The sequence below is a fragment of the Acanthopagrus latus genome, chromosome 19 (genome assembly GCF_904848185.1).
Source record: "Acanthopagrus latus isolate v.2019 chromosome 19, fAcaLat1.1, whole genome shotgun sequence".
Lineage (NCBI taxonomy): Eukaryota > Metazoa > Chordata > Actinopteri > Spariformes > Sparidae > Acanthopagrus > Acanthopagrus latus.
Window position 1 is genome coordinate 12,700,854 of NC_051057.1, and position 12,403 is coordinate 12,713,256.

Here is a 12,403-nt window from a genome sequence, read left to right on the forward strand (position 1 = left end):
TTTGTTTCAGGTTGGACCATAGACAGCAAATCAGGTGTCACATGTAAGTACAGTATGTTTATTTTTCTAACTATCTAACTTTTTAACAACTCAGAGCTGTGTGCTTTTACCACATATACCATTAAATAGGACAGGATACACAGAAACACTGTTGTCAACAGATCTGAAAGTCTAAGGCTGACACAGCTCTCACATGTTTCCTGCCACACTGGGGCTCTGTGGAACTTCTGTGTCGTGCTGCAAGCCGGTCGTTAGTTTACTAACGCCGCTCGCTGTTCCACTGCATAAAGTCGAGTCCTTTGTGCTGTCGTGGAAAATCCAACCCGAGCGCTTCACAAAGAAACCCGCAGTCCAGCCGCATTAAACAACCTGAACAAATCATCCACAGGCTTGTATCAGTGACCGAGGAAGACGGTGGCGGTCTCGTGTTTCACGTTCACAACATCACGTCAACGCTCTTATTTCTTTAGTTTAGTTTGAGTTTAGTTCATTTTTACATATTGCACCTTTAAAGTAAAAAAAAGTTACATAATGTTTCTTTAAGAAGACTAACAAAATAAGATACATGAAAACCTGATAGTCAAACCAGCAGAAGCATGTGAAACACTTCTATAAAGCTGACATGCTTTTTAAATGAGCCCTGTCACACTACAAATGTTAAAGGTTAACATCTGAGGTATTACAGGAGTCATGTGAGTGGTAGTACAAGTAAGGATGAGCGGGGGCTAGCATGTTAGCATGCTAACTTCTGTAGATGTCGCTGCAGCACTATATGTGGATGTCTCTGACATCACATCAAAACTCTTATTTCTTCACATTCTCTTGATAATTTAAGTTCAATATTGCATTGCACCTAGGTTAGACAGTGTTGCTTCATGAAGAGTGTGCTTTTAGCGAAAGATACAATAATACAAGACTAAATAACATAAAAACACAATCATCAACAGATCAACAGAAAGTCGAACAGTAAGTGGTGAAACATTTCTATGAAGCTGGTACACCTCTCACGTGTCTCCTGCCACACTAAGTGTGTAATATGTGAGAACTGGGCAACTCTTATATTCATACTCTTAAAAAACAGGGGGCACCATATGTGCGGAGTAACTGCTAACTGTTGCAAACTGTAGCTGCTGTAAGCCAGAAAGCTCAGTTAGCCTTGCAGTCCAAACTGGTATCTTGGAGTGGTATTACAAGTGAGGATCTACTTCAGTAGATATGGTTGCAATAAAATGTTGATGTCTGACATTACATCAGAACTTTTATTCCGTCACACTCTGTTGATTGTTTTTGTTAATTATTGCATGTTTTAAACTAAAATTCCTAAATATTGCACCTTGAATGTGTTACATTCCTCTGGGTTATTGCATTAATCCAGATGTGTGATGGCTTGCAGAGCACTCCATGACACATCTTATACTGTGCTGCCAGGGGCATGAGCTGTTTACTAAAAACTCCCTGTATCGCTTTATAGATACAGACAGTTACCCCTTCCAGCCTGCTTATGATCATATACAAGGCATCTCTTTTAATATAACACAAGGTGCAGTGATAATAAGCATCTAGAGAGTTAGAGGTGAAGGAAACACAGTGAGTATTGATTGGATCCCCCGCGCTCAGAGATGGCTGTTGTTGTTTTTTTCCCATCTTTGATGTCATGTGGGAACCGGAATTTGTTCAACTGAGAACTTTTCACAACATAGTTTGACAATAAAAAAAATAGCATTAATGTATGCAAGGGGGAAAGTTATAATTCCCATGACAGAGGAGGTGTTCATCGGGAGCCAGATTTAGGTCAGTCTATCAGCCCGTCAAAAGAAACTTCTTCACCTTAAAGAGAGTGACGCTGGTTACACGAGGTTCTTACTTAGTGTACGTAGGTGTAATATAAATTCATGCAGAGATGCTGAAAGTTTGCCCAACATCAACAAAACAGAAATCCACACTACAGGAATCAACACTGCATACTGATTCTACCCAATATGTGCTATTTTTTGATTACTCTGTTCTACAAAAATATCAACATAATTTGCAACTTTGAAGTTTCACTGCCAGTTTATATTCACAAATGGACATCAAAATGGTTTTCCTAGGATTTTATTTCAGCAAATTCTTAAAACATAAACCCTGTTTTGTTTGAGTGTACTTTATTTTAGCCTGGTTTGATTCCCAGGATTCTCATAACGCTAAATTCCAACAGATCCAGAAGATCCTTGTATCATACAAGACAGTGTAAGCAACCTGCCCGTTGGCTTTGTCATTATCATGTTTTGCCTCGGCAATCCATGAAAGCATTATAGCCTATTCCATTGTCAAATTACACATAACACTAACTACTTGGTTAGGTTTAGGATCAAACCACTTAGTTAGACTTAGGCTCAAACTACTTGGTTAGGATTAGGATCAAAGTACTTGGTTAAGTTTAGGAATCAAAACTACTTGGTTAGGTTAAGGATCAAACTACTTGGTCAGGTTTGATAAAGAGCATTGTTTCAATTAAAAGAACAACTTCCTTAAATAGTCAGAACTGGATGTTTTACTCTCACAGGACTTAAACCCTGGTCGCATGGTTGAAAGTTCTATTTAGAAATCTCGGAACCATCCCCGAACTCATCTTGATGTGGAGTCTCTGGGTCTTTGAATTGTGCTCGTCTACTGTTCCTGACATTATCCCCGGTTACTGGCACTGCGCCTCAATAGTCGCAAGTTCTCGTCACACTCACATGCGGATCTATAATGGATTGGCAGGCCCTCCAATTCTTGTCATGAAATTCAGGTCCAAAACATGTGATGTTATTGCGATATGACACATATTGTGTGAATGTCAATACACATACAAGCCGGAACATATCAGAGGTTGACTTCCAACATTTGATCCTGGCCATCCTGTGTATCTCGGGGACATGGTGACTTTAACTACAGTTGGCTAAGCTCTATTGTTAAGGCTCTCATCTTGCCTTGAGCTTGCCATTAAACAAACTGTCACATATATAACACAGATTACATTAACGGTATCGTAACGAATAAAACAAATAAAGATTGAGATAAACTATTAAGGCAGGAGCTTTGAATTGGCTCTAATTCAAATATTTGTCGAACAAACTGTTTTCATTATTGCTTATTTATGGTTTAAGGAAGCAGCGGGGTTTATTTCTTCTCATAAAAACACATTTTTATGATTATTTACAGTGAACCAAATGCTGCATGGAAATTTGAATATCTGACAATAAATTGCCCGGAGTTAAGCACAGCGCTCACATCATAACCATAAACAGCACGGCGAGAGTTTAGAATATGAAGTTCTTACGAGGGAAGGTGTCAGCTGATTGTCCTGTTAGGTCAGCGGAAGTTGGAAGTTGGAGCACAGTGTCACGCCGTCTGAACACGCAAGCGAGAAAACTAAGCAGGCGGCGTGGTCCTGCAGTAGTCAGCTATAGCGATGCATTGCACTGTCTCCCATCATTCACTGTGACACACCTGTACTGAACATGCAGTACAGTCTGACCAGGGATGTCGCTTAAACAAGGTGTCTTCGCACACGGGAGCTGTTAGCATGTGGACAACCTCAGGCATCATTATTTCTTTCTTTAATAAGCTGTTGTCCGGGACTCCTGGATGATCCAGCCTTTTAATGATGATACCAGGTGTTGGTGCTCAACGTACACTGCCTCTTCCCGGCCCTGTAGAATTGTTTTTGGACACGATGACAGCCACGCCCCCGCGTGGTATTTTACACAACGAGACAAGTTATGAAACACGAGGGATTTCCGAGAAAACTTAACGGATATTGCGGCTGAATTGTGCCCTGGAACTCATTAAAATATACAAGTGCTTTTGTCATGGGGAGACCCATTTATGGGCAGCTTTCAGGTCCTGACCTGTAGTAGCAGCCTCACAGTACAGTACACTATACTCGGAGGTATTGTAAGTAGCAGCAGAAATAGGAAGGATTTAAGGAGCCCCTGAATTTCTCAATAAAATGTTTTACAGGGGAAATATACATTTCAGTAGGGCAAGGTGTCATATCTTCCCACAGGACTCGGAATTCATGTCATTATACCTCAACAACATCTTTTAAGAATTCCAGTATTGACGGATTGCATGCTGCTGCAGATCAGATCAATGTCTCCACTGAAAGGGAAATAAAAGCCTGAGCATATCAAGCTCATTTTCTCATAAACATATGGGTGGAAAGCCTTGGCGGAGGGATCGAATCGAGCCCCGTTCATGCAGCTTCTCCACAGCCCCGGGCATCACGGGGGACCTTGAGGAATGCTACAGGCACGTTTAAGGGCAAAAAAAAAAAGAGGGAGTCCTTCTGTGGGCTGGAGAATTGAGGTCTGCCTGCGATCATTTCACTGCAGTGACGGTGAAGATTACCCTCGCTGCTAATTTCACCTTCATCCCCCCCATACACACACACACACCTGACATGGGAAGCCTAGGGAGGGAAAATTAAGGGAGATGAATGTCATTTTGATGTTAAAACATGAGACTCGAGAAAGTTAGTGACACTGTCATTCGTATATGATGCACATTCACATTGATTCACATTACCATTCAAAAGGCTGGGATCGCAGCACTTTTGTATATTTTGAATGGTCGTTCATGCTTTTAGGTGTAGGCAATCCTCTTTGCAAACAGGTGCTTAAAAAAAAAAAAAAAAAAAGAAAGTGTTGTTCCGTAACAACAAATCACTAGAAAAAGGTTCAATCAGACTTTTGAATGAAAGCACAGAAAATAACAAAGAAACCCGTGGGCAACAGCTAACTTAAACTAGAGGCCATCTTGTGATGGGATCAGACTAGCCTCACCGCAATATAAATGAGGGCCCGAACGCTGAACATGTCGTAAACTGACAAATCACAGTTTAAATCTATTCAGTCTAACCCATGAGTGGACACCTGAGAGTAAAACGAAACAGGTTCAGAAGATATTTGGAGCCCAATTACATCACTGTGGTCCAACAATGATCTGAGGTCGATTAAGCATTTCTGGATAACTGACAGAACGACAGTATTCAGAGGAAAACTAAATGACCCCAGAGAGACCCCGTCTGACCGATGTAATGATTCAGTGCCATAAAATATTTTGTTTACTGTTATTTCAGCCCAGACTTGAGTGGGTATGTTAGCTCAAAACATCCTCTGTGCTTTCTAATGGAGGTGCGTTACATCGCAGCTTTCAATAATCACCGCTGTGTCATGTGTGAGTCATACTGATTTCAAACTACCCATGGGAAGAACTTGCTAGAATTGCTTTGTGACTAAAAACTGTTTTTCACTGTTTTCTGCGCTGTTGTCTCCTCTATTTGACCCCAATCATGCTCCTTAAATGCAAAACACAGATTTGATTGGCTGAGCAGTAACTAGTAACCGGCTTTTACGCAATAACTGTAGAAAAAAAATAATTCTAACGGTGCAATATGTAAAAAAGGAATAAAAAAACTAAAATCATCAACAGAATGTGAAGTAATAGGAGTTTTGATGATATGTCAAATATGTCTGTAAATTAGCATGCTAACCTGCTAATCCCAACCTAACCTATCTTGTAATATAACTCTGAGCTCCCAGTCCAGACCACTAACTGCACAGCTAAGTGAGCTAACTAGCTAACAGCAGCTACAGTACATGGCAGTATAGCTGGTGATATGCTGCCCTCTACTGTTTGGGGTATGGATGAGGTGGCCTGTTCTCACACGATGCACCTTTAAGGAGTTTGGTGAGAAGATCGATGTCAATTGTAAGGCTATAGCCAGTAGCCAATTAGCATAGGCTAGCTAGCATAAATAGCATAGACAGAAGGAAACAGCATGCCTCACTCCCTCCGACTATAAAATCCTCCTATGAGCAAATTTGTTATCTCTTGGAAGTAATCGCTTGTTTATTTAGCCGTAAAAACACCTATTTCCTCATTTTACTGAGGGTCATAGTTTCAGTTGCTAGGCAACCAGCGGAGATTCAAGGAAGTTCCCTACCAAGAGAGAGCCGCGAGCAAAACCCACGGTAAAAACAGCAAACAGATTAAACATACATTGATATGAATCAGTGAGCTTTATAGGCGCTGACAGGCAGCGTTTTTGGACACGCTAGCTGTGTCCACGTCTGATGCTAAGCTATGCTAACTAGCTGCTTGCTCCCTATAGACTCAAAGAAAGAAGAAAGTGTGACTCTCAAAATGTTCAACTATTGCTATTTTATACCTGGGTTGTGACTTTGGCAGAACATGCAGCTTAAAGTTCACGTGTTTCACTGTTTGAACACCTGATTCCTTCCTCCTCTGGCCTGGTAACGGGGCTCATGTGTCTACTCAACTGAGCTCTACGGCTGACAGAAATGAGCCTCTTGTTTGGCGGCTCAAACGTCCGTTGGCTCAAATAACATGTTTAAAGGATGCGTTAGAGCCAGTCCACTTCGGGGAGAACCTTGTCCGGGATCAATGCCGGCATGCTGATGAGCTCTGCTCAGGTGTTGCCAGAGGCGCCGCGATAATGGCTGGAGCATGCAGAATCATTTCAGGAGCGCCGATGAATTTGGGAGGAACTAATGAACCACGCGTGAAACGCGGCACACGGGCTCACCATTTGTAACATGGCAGCGTCGTGCTCAAAGGTGAGGGGTCAGCGCCACGTCTCTCCTTCCAGGAAATTAAACGCAGCCATCACGACTGACCCCAAGGCTACGGCTCCACAGAAGCTCTGAAGAAGCTCAAACAACAAAGAGGCGCTCCACGCAGAGTACAGTCCCACACTGGATTTCATCACTTTTGAATGCTTTAATATTCAGGATATTGAATAAAAACTTAATTCAGAATTATTTAAAACCATTTAGAATTACATGACAGCAGAGCAGCTCAGTGCTTAGGAAACCCATTTTCTTCTGATGCTAGTGTCTGGTTTGTGTTGAGATTTGCCCAATCAGAGTCCCTCCCCATCCACTCTGCCCCAGTTCTCGAACAGTCCCCATCTGGTTTGACAATCTGTTTTGATGGAAATCAGTTGTTTTTTTTTTTTTTCCCCGCTCCTCTCTCATCTCCACTCGCCGCTCTTGCGTTTTTTTCACTTGAAGTTTCCCTGCGATCACGGCTCAGGCGCTTCAGACGAAACTTGGGCATGATCACAGCCTCTGCGGCGTCGCCACCAGTGCCTCGCAGTGCTCGCCCGCCCCGTGGGGATAAGGCCTCGTACAATAGGATGCCTTAAATTTCACCTAAAATAGAGGCAGGGAGATTATTGGGATGGAAATGTAAGTAGTAGTTCTCTGTGCCATTGAAAAATGAGGCTTTTTCCCCTCTTTTGCCATCTGTTAATTTATAAAAATCTTGATTTTTCTTTTTTTTTCATGGGCTGCTTCATCTTATTCATCTTCCAAGACCATTAGTCAGGCTAATGGTCTTGTAGATCTTTGTAGGAGCTAGATGACGTGTGCCGCATTTTCTCTGAAATGCAGATGGTCTTTATTATTCTCCTGAGTGTTTAAGTGATTGACAAGTTAGCTCCCGGAAAAGATTTTAAATCCTCCCTTATCTGGAGAACTGAACATTAAGTAAAGGTAATTGTAGTTTTGGGGGGAGGAAATTTGAATCAGAAGAGAAAAGATCTTCACTGACCAAGAAAACAAAGTGACCTTAAAGGACAAGACAACTTCATGCTGTTTTGTTGTTTATGTGTGGCAGACCCTGCCACCTTTCTACCTTCAGACAGTGTTCTGGGGACCTTATTTTCCAACAACAACAACAACAACAAAAAAAACAATATTTCTAACTTTGTATCATCACCGCTCTTGTACTGTAAATATAAAAATTCTGAGTTTGACTCCCCTCTCCAAAACTACACAGTGCCCCTTTACAGAAACAGGGTGAATGATGAAAACACTAAAGCTCATTTTCTCCCAGAATTATCCAAATCTGGTTACTTTCAATTCAAAACGAACGCTGAAGGCATATGAAGGTTAAGCCAATGTGCCGAGCAAAAGCAAAAGCAAAAAAAAAAACAAAAAAAAAAAATAGAGAGAAAAAGGTGCTCGATTTCAGCAGGCAGGAAAGTTTTTATCAGCTCTGCATACCTTTGGATGTCAGTGTTGAAAGAGTAAACACAGTTAAGAGAGTCAGCAAGAAAACAAGAGAGGGGAGTCGACTCCCCCTCATCACCCCTCCCTCGCCCATCTCGGCGGAATAACTGTGACTACCATCACAAACTCCGTCTCTGTCAACAACTGCCAATGCATCTTCAGACGGTAAATCGTGATCAACGTAGAGAGAGAGAGACTCTACCCAGGCAGAGAGGCGAGGAAGCAGAAGAAACAGTGTCTCTTTTATTTATTTATTTATTTATTCCATCTTTTTTTTTCTCTCTCTCCTCATGCCCCGGCATTGTGAATGTTCTTTTGTGTCCTGCTTTCCCACTCCCGCCTTTCATACTGCAAAGTTTTTTGGAGTGTTTTTTAAATGCAAAGGTGGTGTGCTTTTTTTTCTTTTTTTTTCTACTCCCCAAGTGCATTGCCATCCCCAAACACGCTCCGTACCCGTCTTTCCCTCACTCTTTCACCCTACACTTCTTGATTTTTCCATCTCCCACATCTTCCCATCCCTGCACATATATTTTTTTGTGTTGGGGTTGGGAGGGGGGTTGGGTCTCTGGCTTTATTCGAAAAGAGGTTTTTCAGCAGGCAAGTGGTTGCACCCTTCCTGACTTTCATCCGGCTGTATGCCGAGTCAGTCTCAACACTCTGCAGCAGTTGAACCCACGCACACGCAGGCCATCTACACATGTGCGCAAAGACAATCGAAAAACCCCCCTCTCCAGTAGCGTATTTCTGTCTTTCTTTCTTTCTTTTTTTTTTTTGGTGCCACTGCTTTTAAACATCTGAAAGGCAAAGGAAAGCCTTTAGTCACTTCTAGCCTCCTTAAAGCTGTCGCACGCTGTGGAACAGAGGGATAACGCAGCGCACATGAACCTTGAAACATGTCCTACATCAAGAGAGCCGACTGTTCTGTTTCGGCGTTGAACCCCTTTCGGATTCTCAGAACACAGTAAAACTGTTCAGTTAGCGCTGGGCAGGGAGGAATGAAAAAAGAGAGAGAGAGAGCGTATGATCCGTGTTTCGGCAGTGTGGGCTGTGTTTAATCCGTGTCACAGACTACACAAGAATCCTGTTATATTCTTCAAAATGGTAGGATTTTTTTTTTTTTTCAAAAGGGTGGTGCTTCAATCTGTCCCCACCCCCCTTTTTTTTTCTCCTTCCTCCACTGCGCATCCTCCCTCGTAGGCTGTCCCAGGTGTTCCTGCATTTGTGCGATTGAATAATTAAAAAATTGATATAAAAAAAAAGGAATAGCGCAGGGGAAGAGAGGGAGTCCTCGCGGCCACTCCCCGCACCCTCAGGCTGCTCCTCGTCTTTTATCTCGGATTGTGCTTCCTCTGCTCCACAATGCTTGTGATGCTATTCTTTACTTCTCTGCTGTATGGGCTGTTTCTGCACGACTAACAACGGTCCCCTGGTGAATCAAATCAGGAGATTATAAGAACATTCAAATGGACCAAATTGGCTTCCAGGAGAGCTTAAATCAATCTAAACTTAAAAATTGCAAGAGAACGAAGCCTTTGGGATATTTGTGGAGAAAAAAAAAAGGAGAGAGAGATCTAGACAGGGGAGGAGGGTGGTGGCGGCGGTGGGAGGAGGAGGAGGAGGAGGAGGAGGAGGAGGAAGGGGAGGGTGAGAGTAAACCAAGGCTGTTTTTGGGTAATACGAGCGTGAAATGCCACAGCATCAATTACTGAATGATTGAGGGCAATCTGACTGTGTTTGCCGCCATTCAGCAGGAGAGAGGAGGATATAATGGATAAACAGTGATTATGCCAGGTCCAGATTGGGAACATTCATATTTACAATGTGACACTGGGACAACAGCTGTATTAACTGCCTGTCATTTATGCCGTACGCATTTCAGAGCAGCGTGTCTCCAGTTACCTACACAATACAGCAAATCCTGACTGCGGAGGCTGATAGATTCATCGCATTATGCTCAGCTCAATGAGTGAGATGTTGACTTATCTTCTCCGAGGGGCTAACTAATTGACCTGCCCGCCACATTGCCACGGCGAGTCACGCTTTAACACGCCGTCTGCCATCGGGAAGTAACGCTTTAAAAAAAACAAAACAAAGAACCTGCCTCGTTTCTGGCCCGGAATCCTGAAAGGACAGCTTTCATGTGCCAGGAGCCGAACCTGCACCAACCCACCTCTGTCTCCCTCTGTTTCTGTCTTTGTCTCCCTCTCTGTCGAACCCACCACCCCCTGCTTAGTTAAGCCTGCTAAGTGATAGGCCATGGCAGGGGCTTCTCCGTTCAAAAGACGGGCACATCATTAGGGAGCTGAAGAGTGCAGTTCCTGCCCCCAGGGGAGGGATGACAGTCCGTCACCGCCCTGGGGCTTACCTCACTTTGGACTATGGAAATCAAAGGTGGTGCCGTGAAATTTGAATAGAATGGGATGAAATACTCGCATTGCTCTTTTTTTTTTCCCAGAGTCCACTATTAATTCAACTGTTGGAGGAGAGGTGAAAAAAAAAAATGCTGAGAGCGTTTTTGAAGTGATAATGATTAATTATTGAGCGAAAGCCGGGCCACTTCACGGCGAAAGCGCATTTTTGAGGCAAGCAAATAAATGAAATTTGAGTAAATGAGAGAGAATGCCTGCGCCGCAGTCCAACAAACATGGCCACGGAAGGTGTAAATACATTGATAATTCACAAGAACCTTTTCTTGTCGACGCGCTCTCAATTCCGGCGTGTCAAAGAGGAAGACTTCTCCTTTTGGAAGAATCAACGAAGCCTTTTGATTCCGTCTTTTGAGGATTGCCTTGAGTTAGCGCGGTTCAGCATCTTTGTGCCTCTCCTGGTAACCTTGTTCTGTCACTGCCGTAGTTAAACTCGAGCTTTCTGTAAGGTACAGTGCTGATCCGCCAGTATTCATGCCAAACAAAGAATCTCTGGGTTGTTGTTTTTCTTTTTTTTCTTTGACTGAACCACAGCACCACAGAGAGCACGAGTTTGGATCACAGACCTTGACTCACTTTGCTATCGTACGGCTCCCATCAATCCAATTACTCAAAGCACTCCCTGAAGAGTCTCATCCATATGCAGATATGTTTGACATGAGAACGTAAGTGCATGTATCGGTAATACTTCGCAATCAAACTGCACAATGCAGATAGCTTGTGCAATGGTGCATTCCCAGTCAGTACTCATGCTGCTCGACAGTTTGATCAGATGATGCTTTTAACTTGAGCTGACGCAGTAATGGTACGCAACGGCGAGGAAATGTTAAAGGTACGTAGTGTTTGGCAGCTGGACGAGGTAAATTTTAAGATCATCATCATCGAACTCTCTGTTTTCATGACTGAATAAACTGACTAGACAAACTGACCTTAAAAGGACAACAGTGTTTCATACTGTTTTGCTTTGTTTATATGTGGCGGACCCTGCCACTTTTCTAGCTTCAAACAGTGTTCTGGGGACCTTATTTTCCTCTGAGAACAGCTTGTTTATTCACTTATGGACAAAATAAATATTTATGAGTTCGTATTACTTCCTCATTAATATTGTAAATATTTAAATTCTGAGCTGGAATTTCTCCTCCAAAAACTACACGGTGCCCCTTTAAAGTGACATGACATTCCTAGAGGTTTCGGTGTGACTCACCACTTCAGGTGTGAGCATGTGAGTTCTATAGACAGGAAGACAAACCTTTTTCCTTGTTTATGTGCTTTTTAACACCTAATTACACATGTCGTCTCTGCAGTTACTGTTGAATAAACACAGATGCCCGTGAAGCCAGGTGGCAGGAGGAGACTCAGTTTTTTCATTGTCAACAAGTCTCCTGAAAAGTCCAAAATCAACAATGATTAGATATTAGTAACAGCTGCCTGGGCAACTGAAGCCTTAAAAAAACAAATTGGTAACATACTCACTCACCAGCAATGTAAACATATACTTATTCTTGAAAAAATAAATGAACAAATCAATTTTGAAAACTCAAGCTGGTTAATTTGTCAGAGAGGTCTAATGGAGCCACTTGTCTTTTCTTTTATCAAAAGAGGCACAATTAAATAATTCATGCATAGCGGCTAGTTGTACGTGCCATAATTGAAGCACAGCTGCTTTGTTGTTGCCAGCAGCACTGACTCGGGCGTGTGTGAGCTGACCAATCAGAGCAGACTTGATAGTTATGAGGGCCGGGAGTTCAGACAGAGGGGGTAAGAGGATATGAGAAAAATGAAGTGCTTTTTTTTCCCAAAATTAAGTAACGAACATGAAAGTAAGCATCGGTTACCTTCAAGGAAAACTTATGTTGGATAGCCTCAATTTTGTCGATTTATGAATTTGTGATGAGCTTATTTAGTACTTTC